General features: G+C 45.0%; 1 long non-coding RNA gene across 1 annotated transcript; it reads right to left on the bottom strand.

Moving 5' to 3' along the window:
* Positions 1-286: 286 nt before the first annotated feature.
* LOC119086481 lies at positions 287-4,971 on the bottom strand. Its single transcript, XR_005089774.1, has 2 exons — positions 4,795-4,971; positions 287-2,420 (listed from the first exon to the last, which is right to left on the bottom strand). It is a non-coding gene; the product is annotated as an uncharacterized LOC119086481 (long non-coding RNA).
* Between the last annotated feature and the right edge of the window lie 8,644 nt (positions 4,972-13,615).

Below are 13,615 nucleotides of genomic sequence, written 5' to 3'. Positions count from 1 at the left end.
GTGTGAGAAAACTAGAGAAATGCAGGGAAGAGAGGGAGGCATAGCTGGAGGCATTGGAAGATTCTCATAAGTAAAAGCTCCTTTTAAAATATTGGAGTTCTTCCATATGGGAAGCTTGGGGAGAGAGGAGAAAAAATTAAATTAAAGCATCCGAAAGTATATTATAGTTTTATCTCTTTGGCTCTGCGATTTCAGAAATAATATAATTCTATGGAATGCACAGTGCCAGAGGGTTTTGCAGAGTAGCGCCCAACAGAACGGGACCGAATGATGTCAAGGAAGCCTCTATAACAGTTTTGTTTTATTCATTTACATAAATCACATTTACCGTAGGTGTTTTATTCAAAATAAAGTTTGGGAAAAATAAATTGAACAGATGAACCTAGGCAAACCTGGTGATTTTTTTCACGAGTACTGTTTGATGATAAAGGCATAAAAGCATAATGTGGTATCATTTCACTGAGGCACAATATGGATCACCCATATGGAGCAGAAGCCGATAATGCTGCAGAGAAGCAAAAATAAACAGAGCAGATGCACTTGCAAAATCAAGTCTGCACCCACCCCTGAATTACCTGCTTGGTGCTGGAGAAGTTTCTACAGAACTCAAAACTGGCTTTGAGTCACCTTCCCACAGGGACTCACAGGAAGCCACAGATGAAGTCTTCCGTGACCAGAGACAGGAAGAGGTACCCTAAGTATCACATGGCTCTCAAGGGAGGAAGAACCAGAACCTGCTGGCTCCAAACCTCAAGCCACATGGAAGCCTCAGCCCTCAGTTCAATAGCACGGGTTCCAACCCCAGTTCTTCCGGTTGCCAGGCGAATTCCATTCTGGATCTGTAAGCTCCTCAGAGGCAAAGTCTTATGGAGCAGTAAGGACTTAATGGGGATGATGAAAGGTTTGGCCAATAAAATACAAAGGAAGGATAGTACAGAGCCAGCACCTCAGAGGCAGGAGACTACCCAGAGTGGCTTGTCAGGGAGCCTTTCCAGGGCATACAGAAGGAGGGTGTTACAGGGTGCTCTCACTTTCACAGAGAGGTAAGGTGTTTGGGGAACCCAAGTATAGTATTTAATAGAGTTCTCATAGAGACTCCTATCATGCCCAAGGTTAGGCTAGCCTTAAATGACTAATGAACAATGGGCATTCAAACCTTCCCAGTTCTCCTCCCATTCCATCTGTTCGGACTCAAGCCAAGCCTGTGAGGGAGAAGTGTCCCTGGGCAGCCAGCCCATGCTGACCATGGAGGGTGCTTGGGTCAGCCAGGATAAGACACATTTTGTTTAACCCCACACAGGTGGCTACTTCCACATGCTGACATCTTTCATATTTCAACAGCCATGAGGCATGAACCCTGGGCCTGGGGGTGTGGCTATCTGGAGAAGAGATGAGGCAGAAGTAGCAGTGAGTAGCAAAGGATCATCAATTGCCTGCGATATGTGAGGTTTGGAGCTCTTTGCCGGCTGTGAAGTGCTGAGTGTGGTGTGCTGTGTTTTGGTCTTGTATCCAGTTTCACACCAGAGGAACATTCAGTGGCCTCAGGAAGACCTAAGGCCGATGAGGGGTCTCAGAGCAGTGTTTGAAGGCTGCCTTTGGGGATGAGCTCTTCTGAGGCCCTCCCTTTACCTGACCCACCACCTTTCCATGGGAGCTATCCCCACGCCATGTGGAGAGCCCAGCAACTGCTCACATTACTGTACTTTAGTGCTTCTTTGCACATCCTGCCAAAGGTGTGTGGCAATTCTCTTAGAGGAAGCATTGACCACTCACTTCAGAACAACATAAGCAGATGTGAATACAGGAACCTAACAATGGGGGTTTGCAGAAGCTGGAGGCCAGGGGAAACCTGGAGCAGACAGGAAGCACTCTGCCTTGCCCATAGTAAACTTGGTCATATGGTCAACAGCTGGAGTATACCACCCATGGCCCCTGATGTCATCAAGTAGTCACCCATCTGCTCTGTTCCCAAAGCAGCCAGGAAAAAAATAGCGTCCCACGTCCCACACACTCCAGCTGTCCCTGACATCCAGTGCTCAGTGATTTTTTTTTCTAAAAATAAAATGAAATAAAGTCATCACTTTTCCAATCAACATGAACACTTATTTCATCAAGAATGGGGTGGGACAGGAGCCATCGTCCCAAAGCTTTGTGTAGGCTTGTCCAAAGTCACGACTTCCTGGGAGTTCAGTGGCAGCTTCATATAGTGAGCTGCTGGCCTGAAGTGGAAAGAAGAGCTGTGTGCTCACCTGTTATGAGCTGTGTGCTCACCTGGAGAAAATGGAGAGAGGTTATTTTGACATCTGAGTCCTGAGTGGCCACTGTGCGTGGGGACGGATCATCGCTTGCCTCCTGGCTCAGTTTATCTTGAGTCACATTCTGGGTTCTGTTACTTCTCATCTGATCCTCAAGCACCCCATCTAGAATGTGGACATATGTCAGTTTTCAAGAATAGAACAGACAGCTATTTGCAGAGATGCAGCCTTTGGGTACGCTGGCATCGTCTCCAGCCAACTTCGAGTTTAGAGGAAACACTTCCCCTTGGACTTCAAGTTGAAGAACAGAAATGACAAAAGAGAATCTGTCACGGAGCAGGAAGGAAGTAGCCTGCTTGCCCACCCACCATGGCAAGCAGAACCTGCCCCCTCCCCAATTGACCCCTCCCACCCTCTCAGCAGGTCTCTCTGTTCTGTGGATCATCCCCTGGCTATGACCTGCCATGCATGGATGCCCAAGACCGTGCCAAGGAACTCCTACTCACTAGTCCATTTCATCAGGTGATTCTTCTAGTATCAGCAAGACTGCATAGACATGTCTGCAGGCAGTGAGTTGATGAGATGGTAGGGATGTGACCCTCAGTGTCTCCTCTACCAGGACATTCATGTTTATTTAAGAAATACTTAGCACAAGTCATGTATCAGCCACTAATTAAAGCAGCTCCCATAGACAAGCTGCAGATCCTTTCCACAGAAAGGGTAAACTGAGACAAGCAGAAACAACCTGGAGTGTAGATAACAAAACCAACCAGCACCCAAACCAATGGAGCCTATCTCCAGATTTCTAACTCTCTGTGGATGCATGACAAACATCTTCAAGGCAGGAGAGCACCCTACATCTCACTCATCTCTCCCCTGTCCCTGGCCAGTCCAGTGAGTTACTCCTGATACAGAGCAATGCAACCTTCACAAGTGTCTGTCAGCACAAATATATTTTTGAGTAAATGGTCACCTTGAGGCCAGTTCCAGGAAGGGCCTTTGTGCCAGTGTATGACTGAATCAGAGAATACTGTGACCTGGGAACACTATAGAGCAGGTCGGGTGGCCATCAAGAAACCTGCTTTGCAAATGTACAAACTGACGGCCATGGATTCAGGGAAGTGGAGGTAGAATGTCTGAACAAAATGGCATTTCGGGAAATCAACAGTTCCACGTGTTAATATCTTGGGTCAGTCTGAAACTAGTGATTACAAACCAGCACACCTGGGGTATCTGAACAGGTCTCAAACCTTCTGTCCAGAAATCTCCTGAGAACAGAAAGCCTAGGGCAAGCCTGGTTAACTGGTCCTCTGAAAGAAAGAGGCTCATGGCTGCTGCACTGCCCCATTCAAACAGGAAGACATAGACTAAAACACTGTGATGCATGCAAAGTCCCATGAAAGTGGGCACATGCAGAGCCCTGGCATCCATCTGTCAGCAGACACATGCTTGGAGCCCCAAGACCCATGAAGAACATAGGAACCCACACAGCTACCTACACAGAGGTGAGCAGGCACTTTTACTAATCCAGAGCTTTGCCAAGGACATGGGGGATTTATGTGCTTGATTCTGGAGGGTCGGGATGACAAGATGGCTGGCCATTGGTCAGCTGAGCTACACAGTGCTGTTCTTCTGAGCCTCCACCAGCACGTAGGGTGGTAGCACCTGTCTTATTATCTCACATACCCTCACAGTTCAGAGAGCACTTACAGAGGAGGTCATGGCCTCACAGAGCCCTCTCCTTATTCTGAATTCTTCAGTGTTTCTCTGGGAGAGAGTAAGAGCAACCTAAGACCTGGATTGAAACTGTGAATGATCATCTTACAGATTATCCAGCAAGGAAAGATGACATTCATCCTGGGGGAGGCACTGATACCTCAGACTCGCTTTAGAATTAGCAAAACACCAGTGCCACCATTTCCTTAAAGATTTTAAGAGCTATTATTGCTCAGATTAAACACAGCCAAGTCTTTGATGCCATCTTACAAACTGTGAAGTACTGTAAACCTGTGATGGGCTACAGCAGTTTCTCTCAAAGTGTTCTTCTGAAAATGAATCAGCTGTGGAATGGCCACAGAGCACCGATGAACCCAGAAGTGTCTTTGCAGTGTCAAGGTGGAAATACACTCAACGCTTCAGGGCCTTTGTACACAAGGTTGTATGAGGGACAAATTGAGAGAGCACCCTCGGGGCTTTTATGAACTGCCAACTGTATGCAAATACATGCCCAGAATCCTCAATAAGAAAGGGACTCATGGACACATAGCAGCACGCTTATCCGACCGCTTTAGGATGATGGACATGGTTGGCTGATCCGAACTCAGATCTTCATGTTTCACAGCCAAACACTCCAGGGAACGAAGCCATCTATCTCCCCCACACCTTCAGCCCTTCCTGAAGTGCTAAAAGCCTTCAGTATATGTAAATGTCTCCATCAACAGAACACAGATTTCAGTAGGGTGTTGTTACCCTCCGGAGGTGAGCCCCGGGTCCGAGGGATACCTATCACGCAGGTCCTCAATGGGCTGGCCACACGCACCTGTCTAGCGCAGTTCTCTTCAGGAAGTCCCTGACTCCAGTTGCAAGGTCGACTTTGTTCTAACACTCCCGGTCTCCCGAACTGGGTAGTTGATGAAGGTCATGTGAGGACACCAATTTGCCACAGGGTTTCCTAGAGCAGAGCAAGTAGCAACAGCCAGAGGAAGGGTCACACATGTTTCTGATACCCTGTGGGTCTTAGGAACACCCACGTCCCCACAGGAAGAGCAGCAGGCATGAGACACAGGAGAGGGGGACGACATCTGGGACAATGTCCTATTTACCCACACCCTTCTGGCCAGTTCTTGCCCCTTCCCTCCCGCCTTTCTTCCCCATCTCCCCGAGAGATGTAGGATTGGCACTAAGTACCCCTGCCCATCTCCTCTTCCTCTCATGCGTCTTCACACATCTTGAGACATTCGGGTAAGGACTATCTGTTCATCTCAGAAGCTCCCGCAGCCCCAGCATGTGGTTACTCGATAATTTTATTGTACCTTTCAAAGTATTTTAACAAACATGAAACTCTAAAATTACTCAAGTCTCAATTATCATAATACTACTAAAATAATCCACCAGGGACAATAAAAACAAGTTCCTTTAAGGGTGCTTAAATGTAAATGAGGAGTCTGCAGCATTGTCGTCAAGACAAGTCTTATGTCTCCTTTTAGTTATTAATCTGGTAGAGGAGTGTGCCGAGTCCCTCACAAGTTTGCAGACAATGCTAAAAATGTCACAGAACAGAAGACATCAGGCTGATGGGTAGACGGCAGCAGGAAGATTGCTCAAGGCGGGCTGTGGGTGGAAGTGGCAGATGAGTTTCAGTGTGGGAAAGTGCAAGGAAGTGCATTGTGGGAACATGAGGTCCAGATAATTCTCCCCTGGATGTTGGAGGACTGGCACCAGGTGGATAATCTCAAGTTGTTAGGACCCTTGCTGGGCACATGCAGACATGAAGACTCCATTTGTCCTGTTTCATAGAGTACACAAAACAGTTTTGTGTTTAAAAAAAAAAAATCACCAGGACTATGTGTCTGTATCAGACAGGAGCACGTGAATGGTTCAGTTACACTTACATGAATGCCTACCAATGAGACCATTTGACCTTCCGTCCCGTAGCGCCAAACCTAGAAGGACAATCGCCCATGTAACCCAGTTTGCCCTATCTTCCCTGCACTGTTTTAAACATGAGTGCTGACTGCTGCGTAGTGTGGGAAATCCTTCAGCAAGGACAGACAGGGTGAGAGGATGTTATGTAACCCGGGGCTGTGAATTCAGCATGGCATTTGCCTCTGGGTACTGTTGAGCATGTTCACCATCCCCATCCAGGAAGTGTCTTTAGACTTCAGATTCTCCTAGACACAGATTTGCTTCTCTTGGAGAGAAATGAGAGAACATTTTGCTTTATTTATTTTCATGGTTCTGTGAAATTTTATGAATTTTGTAACTGCTCTTTTCTCCCTTTTCTCTATTAATTCCAAGGAAAAGGAAGTAAAAAGTCAGTTTTGGAATGCCCATAGAAAGAATTTAAGGGACAAAAAGTGAAGCATTGTTGTAATCAGCCTATTAGCTTAGTCTAAACTGACCAGACTGACCGTAACAAGCCAGCGTTAGAGCTACAAGCCACAGTTATCACAGCCACATGGACTCACAGACCCCCACATGATCCTCCATGTGCTGATATGGAGCATGCTACACAGTTATCACAGCCGTGTGAACTCCCAGACATGCTCATGGTCCTCCCTGTGCTGCTATGGAACACACCCAGGGATTCAGTAAGGCCCATTCTTACCCATGTGCCCCACTTTCCACCTTGCACCGCTCCAGATCCATGTCCAGTCTGATTCTCCCGACTTTGGTCTGGGGCAATGTGGATATGTCTGGCCCCTGCAGCCTTGAAGCATTTTCTTCTCTGACTGGTCTGGCCATGTGCAGGGCACTTCTGCCCAGGAGATATAGTTGGTGGCTTCTTTTATTTTTTCTCACATTGTCCATGTAAACTGAATTATGATCCTGTATACCACAGGAAGCCAGTTTAAATGTATGACTAGTGACCAGACACATCTTTTAACATAATATAAAAATGTTGTCACTGGGATACAGGGCCATAGAATTCAGGGAAAATGTTGCTTTCTTTACTACAAATAGCTATGTTTTTAATATTACTCATAGGAACAGGAGAGTGACCTAAAGCCTTGAGCATGTTTGGGGCTGGAAAGAATGTATCAACACAAAGGAAAGCTATTTCAAGAAAACGATAGATTGGAGATTACAACAGGAATAATCCTACAAACCCATACCTATTATGTTCATTGCTAAAGTTTCCCTAAGTGAGGGCAAGGCATTCACCACCATTTTACAAACAATAAACTATTGTCCATGCAAACATTTACATTTCCTTACTGGAACAAGGATGAGTTTTGAACAGTGTACAAATCAGTCTCTGACCTCTATTTTTTCTGTATCTTAAATATTTACTTAAAAATTCAATTCAAGTTCAGTCACCTTGAATGTGTCACTTGGCCATCTCTAGTTTTCTGGAAGCAGGCAATTGTCTCACCTGAAGTTGATGACTAGGTAATATATGAGGGGCGTTATGGGTCTAAGATGTTTGACTTGAGGAATTCACATTAAAATGAACAATATCTAAGCAGATAGAGAGACATGGATAAAGATGATATAGATACTACTGGGTAATGCCATCCAAAGTCAGCAGGAACTCTTGAATTTTATCTAATCTAAAAGTTTCCCAGTCAAAGAAACTAAACGCACACACCTAGTTCATGGGGACATCGGAATTCCTAAGTCAGAATATGATGACCAGTGGTTCCAGTTCAGGACTTTTCTCCAGAAAATACCTCACAGATTTGGATTCAGGTTTGCTCATTACTCCCTAGGTAAGAATGTGAATGCAGGGGCTGGAGAAATGGCTTGGCGATGAAGGGTGTGTACTGCTCTGACAGAGGACCTGGGTTCTATTCCAGGAGCCAGGAGCCGTGGCTCACATCTGCTTCTATCTCCAGTTCCAGGGGGAGTCTGGTGCCCTCTTCTGGTCTTTACAGGTATGTGCACTCATATACACAGGTCCACATACACACATAATTTAAAAATAATCAAAATAGATCTAAAAACAAAGGATGTGAATATTAAACTTGGTAGTTTAGACCACAATGACAAATTTCCACACAAGGAAATGATTCATTAAGGAATAAACGTTTGCTCTTTGTGTAACCCTTTGGAACTCATTTCTTTTCACCAGGTAGGGTCTCTGCACACACAGACTTGATGTCCTTTCTCTGAAACCACAAAATTTGGAACAAGTAGCCTTGACTGTAACCTTTGTGGAAGACAGTCACAAATAAGCTTCCTTCCCAACACCATGGTCTTCTCACTAAGGTCAGTGTTGGACCTTTGGTTCCAACACTGCAAAAAATTATTTCTCAGTATCTAAAACAAAAGACCCAATTTTCCTTCCCTATTTTGACAACATTCCCCTGACTCTTGATTTTTTTCTCCTATAAAAAATCATTTCCTTCTTCAAATGTAACTTCTCCATCACCTTCATGGATTTGACAAACTGACCACTATCTGTCCTTCAATCACTGCTTTGAATAATGTATTGTTTGTCCAGTTGGACTTTGGTGTGTTTTGGTCTGATGTTGGCAACCTATTGGGGGAAGTAGGTGCTTCTACATGTCTTTACAGGAAAGGTTTATACAATAACATTTAATAAGCTATGGGGATATCTTGCATAGAAACTGTAAGATATATATTATTCAGCTTTGGTATCTCTCAGTTGAGAGCAAACAGCCCCAAATGATACAACATTTCAGTCCATGATACATCCCTTTGATCCCCATTATTCCAGCTTCCAAACTGACTATTCAACCTTCATTGGCTTCTTTGTCAGGACTACTCTTTAAGGGCCTGTCCTAACATGTTCCCACTCGGTAAAGTCCACCAGGGCACCCAGGAGAGCATCAGAGCCACTCATGAATATTTCTGGGAGGATGCCCATGAAGGAAGGGTGATTGTGCTGAGACACACAACACAAGAAAGAGTTGACAAGGGAATGGAGTTGAGTTGAAGTTGATGGTGTGAGTAGAGGAAGAGCACTCATACTTTAAGAAATGGAATAAAGACTAGATTTTAAGGGTGGAGATGTAGCAGTTCAACCCCCCAAAGAGGAAACTAACTATCCTTTTGCTGAGGACGCCTAGAAACCACTGACATCTTTCAGTGTGGAAGAAACATCAACCTGGCACCTTAAAGAAATTTGAAAATCTCAAAAACCTTCTGAGGATGTCTGGTTGATGGGAATTTCCATTGTACAGTTTCACGGCCACATTCCAGACCCTTCCACCCGTGTTCTTTCACAGTTTGCCTGAGTGCTCTTTAAACATCGGTGTTGTCTCAGACTCTGCTCTGTCCTTCCCCATGCACAATGCCTCGGCAATCTAACCCATCCCCATGCTTAACTTCCAACTTACACACGGTGACTCCGAAATTTTGCTTTGCTTAAAACTCTCCTTGAAGTTCCAGACCTCCGCATTTAACTGCCCCGTTGGGCCCTGCTGATGCCCATAATTCCAGCTATAACAACAACAAAAGGCACCCCAGTTTTGTGCTCCCGTGCCCATCCCTTTCATCACAGTGAGAATGTCAACAACTCACAAGACTCAAGTCAGGAGTATGGTCTCACCTTCCCCATTAATGTCCCTTAGTGTATACCCTCCCACACATCAAATTAACAACTAAACCCTTAGGGATCCAGCTTCAGGGAGGGCTGGGGCCTTTGGGCTCATTATCAAAACTTTGTCTTTTCCACTCACAACTTTAACTTTATTTTCTTCTCATAAAATTTGAAGTGAAACTTTAAAAAAATCATTACATTGTTTGAGAATTTCATAAATGCATATAGTATGCTTTGATTAAATCTACCCCAAACCTTCCTCTCCAAATTCTACCCCACCACCAGTTTCTCCCCAAACTTTATCTGCTTTTTTTTTCCCTTTTTTAAAAATCTACTGAATCCATCGAGTGCTGTCTCTGTGCACATGGGTGTAGAACCAGCTACTGGGGCATGGGTCACCTCTCAGGGGCAACATCCCCGAAGAAAACTGATTCTTCCACCAGCCATCAAATGGCCAATAGCTTCTCAGCTTGGGGTGGAGCTTCCTCCCCCTTTCCCATTGCATGCTGGTGCTTGGGCTGGTTTGAGGTTGCCCAGGTCTTACGCCTGTAGTCAAAGCTGCTATGAGTTACACATACAAAGGTCGTGCCATGCCCGGTAAATACTGTTTCGAGGCAGATGTCTCCACATCTGACTCTTGTAATCTTTCCACTTCCTTTTCTACAGTGATCTTTGAGCCTTGTTGAAGGCGATGTATGATACAGATGTCTCATTTAGAGCTGAACACTACACTGTCTTGTTCTTCCATGCTGACCAATCATGGGCGTCTGTAGCTACCGGCCTACGTAGAGCAAAAAGGAGATTCTCTGATGAGGGTTGGAAGATGCTCTTATCTACAGGTATAAGGGTAAGGCTTAAGGGGTGGCTTATTTCTACGTCCATTTAGGAGAATACCAGTACTAGACTTGCCTACGACTTACCCACAGGTGCAGTGAATGTTTTAAATATAAAGTGTGAGTGAGTTTTCAGTGAGTACCTCTCGTCACGGGAGAGTTTCTTCCGTGCCTTTGACTTATCCACAGCATGTGGGTTTTACTTCTGTCCGTCTTTCATTCCAACTTCTCCCCTTCTGGGCCCTCTCATGCCAGCTACAGCAAGCCGAACTTCTTCCTGAAGTAGCTGGAGGACTTCCAGAGCTGCAAGGAGCACTCATCTGGACGTCCATTCTTCACACTTGGACCATCTCTCTCCTTTCCCATATCTCTTGAGAAATTCTTTATTGCTGACTGTGAAGAAAGAAGTGACCATGGCCCACACAACCACATGCATCTGAATTCTGTGCTCGGTCCAAGAACTTCACCCCCTGAGCCTCTCAGGCAGTGGTTCTCAACCTTCATGATGCTGTGACCCTTGAGTATAGTTCCTCATGTTGTCGTGACTCCCCAACCATAAAATTATTTTCATTGCTACTTCATAACTCTAATTTTGCTACTGCTATGATTCTATGAATCGTAATGTAAACATGTGTGTTTTCTGCTGGTCTTATGTGGCACTTGTGAAAGGTTGACTCCTATAGGGGTTGCAACCTATAGGTTGGGAACCAATTCTCTGAAGAATTGTCTGATTTCTTGCTTATTTGTTTGTTTATACAGGGTCTTATGTGGCTCAGGCTGGCCTTGAGCTTACTATGAACTGAAGAATGACCTTGAACTAATGATCCTCCTATCTCCATTGCCCCTGGGCTGGGATTCTAGGTGTACATTGCCACACCCAGTTTATACAGTACTCCAGATTGGACACAAGGCCTCATATATGCTCAGCAAGCACTTTACCAACTGAGCTGTAGTTGGTTGATACCTTGAACTTAACTTAGTAATACTATGAGCTAAGGTCCTGGGTAGATTCACCTGAATTTCCACCCCACAGAAACCATGGTATCATAAATGATGATTATTGTTTGTGGAAACTTATGCTATAGCCATAAACATCGAATGTAACCACTCATACAAGATTCTCCCCTCCCCCAATTTGCACATGGAAACAGACTCTGAGTGTTCATTCTTCTGAGTCCCTGTTTCTAGAGAGTTCTGTGGATTCTGAGCTATGGAGAGCCAAATGAAGATAAATTGGTTCAGAAATACCTTGTGAGGAGTAAGCTCCCTCCACTAGGAGAAGAGGCGACTGCTGGTGTAGAGGAAAGCTCCAACTCTGTACGGTACACTCAAGGCCTCCAGATTGCTATGGCTTCTGTCAGTGACACAGCTGGTTCCTGAGGAGCCAGAAGTGGAACCCAGGCCTTCCCACTATCTCCCAACCCAGGCAAATGTTGATGACATTCTCCCCACCTCTGCTGAGTTCAGGACAGACCCCCACTCAGTTGACATCACCATCGTAGCCTTTATTTATTGGCCTTCCAAGGTTGAGGAGAAGCGAATGGAATAGGATCCAGTTTTGCATGCTTATGTCACACCCGTGGTGTTTTGTTTTGTCTTGTTCCATGATAAATTAGTAATAACTTCTCAGGCACATTTGGCAAGCCAATGAAAAATGGGTTTTCCCAATGCACTGAGCAAACACCATCTTCTGCTTGACTCTCTCCCATACCCCACTGGCTGCAGCACAGCCCCGGTTTATTGACGGATGAGCTGCAAGCTCCATGTGAGTGATTGCTTCATCCATTACGCTATGCTACATTTCATCCAACTCTGGCTGCTTCCATCGCCCAAAGACTTATCGGGATCAGTTGTTTCAGGCTCATAAAATATACATGACTTAGAGGGGGGGAAGATTATTGTACCAAGAACTCCACCAGCCTTTGAAGCCGCATCCTTAGTTATTTGTTGAAATTCATTTCATTTTCCCATCATTACCCCAGTGCGTGTTGTGTCTCACTACAGAACAGAAATATACAATCTGCTCAGTAAGGCAGTTTGTAAGGAGCTCGTGTGAAACAATGTTTTCAGTGTTATTGTTTGCTGACTGTTTTTTCTTTTTCTAAGAAACTACACCCATAAAACAGAAAAGTTTGTTCGGAAGTATGAATTCTAAAATGAGCCTTAAGAAAAAAAAAACAAACAAACAAACAAACAAACAAACCCACCTGATCTAAAACCTTAATGAAGCCATCCTGTCTTTATCAATACACCGCCTACATGTCACACTGTAGACATTTTAAAGGGGAAGGATGGATGAGGTGTCTGAAGCTACACAGTTGTGAAAATGCACGGAAACCAGAGGCAGGGCTTGGAGTGCCATCGCTTACCCTTCTAGATGGGCTATGAACCTTCTGTGACAGGGCCTGTGGGTAATTGAAGGATGGGTACTTCTGCCCTATGCAAGAAATCACAAAGAGGTGCAGGAATTTATCATCCCACTTTCATTCTCAATGAGGACCACGGGGACTAACATCCCTCTCAAATGGCTGCAGAATTCATCAGAGGGCTCTTTCTGCATGGAATCATCTTTAGATTTGGATGTCCATGTGGATGGGCAGTAACTTCCCTCCTTGAGTCCTGCCTTATCTCCTTTGTGCTACCCACGCCACTGTATATTATTCCTGCTAAAATTATCTGATGGATGTCATCTCTCTCTCTCTCTCTCTCTCTCTCTCTCTCTCTCTCTCTCTCTCTATCTCTATCTCTCTCTCTGTGTGTGTGTGTGTGTGTGTGCGCGCGTGCATGTGCACACATGATAGGCTGTTTTATTTCTGTTCTTCAAAACAGGAGTTATGACTGTGCAGTTATAGCTACCTGTATGCCATTTACTTTCCTTATGGATGTCCCCTCATTTCTTCTCTAAAATGACAGGAAAAACATTCCTGTGTGAACTGCCTGATAAGCCTATTGGCATACAGCATGTGAAAACACAAAGTTCAGTGCTTATAAAGAGTTCAAATTTCCATCCAAAGCTTAGTCTGTGCAAGAGTCTAGAGAGCTCCTATGCAGGCATGCACAAAATAGCTCAGGCAGGGTCTCTGCAAGCTGATGACCATAATAGGAAGGCTGTGGAAAAAGCCAAAGCTGAGACCAGCAAGAGGAGGTGCGAGATGGATGCAGCTCCACGTGGAGGGGATGCAGAATGGTGCAAGTTTCTAGCAGAAGGTGCCATTTCAGTTGGCACTCACAGGATGCGTGGGGCTTGATGCAGAAATGGACACACTAATCCAGGATGGGAGAGTCATCTGCAGAGCATG

The sequence above is a fragment of the Peromyscus leucopus genome, chromosome 22, assembly GCF_004664715.2.
Source record: "Peromyscus leucopus breed LL Stock chromosome 22, UCI_PerLeu_2.1, whole genome shotgun sequence".
Classification (NCBI taxonomy): domain Eukaryota; kingdom Metazoa; phylum Chordata; class Mammalia; order Rodentia; family Cricetidae; genus Peromyscus; species Peromyscus leucopus.
The sequence above is the reverse complement of the archived record's forward strand: the minus strand, read 5'-3'. Positions and strand labels throughout refer to the sequence as shown.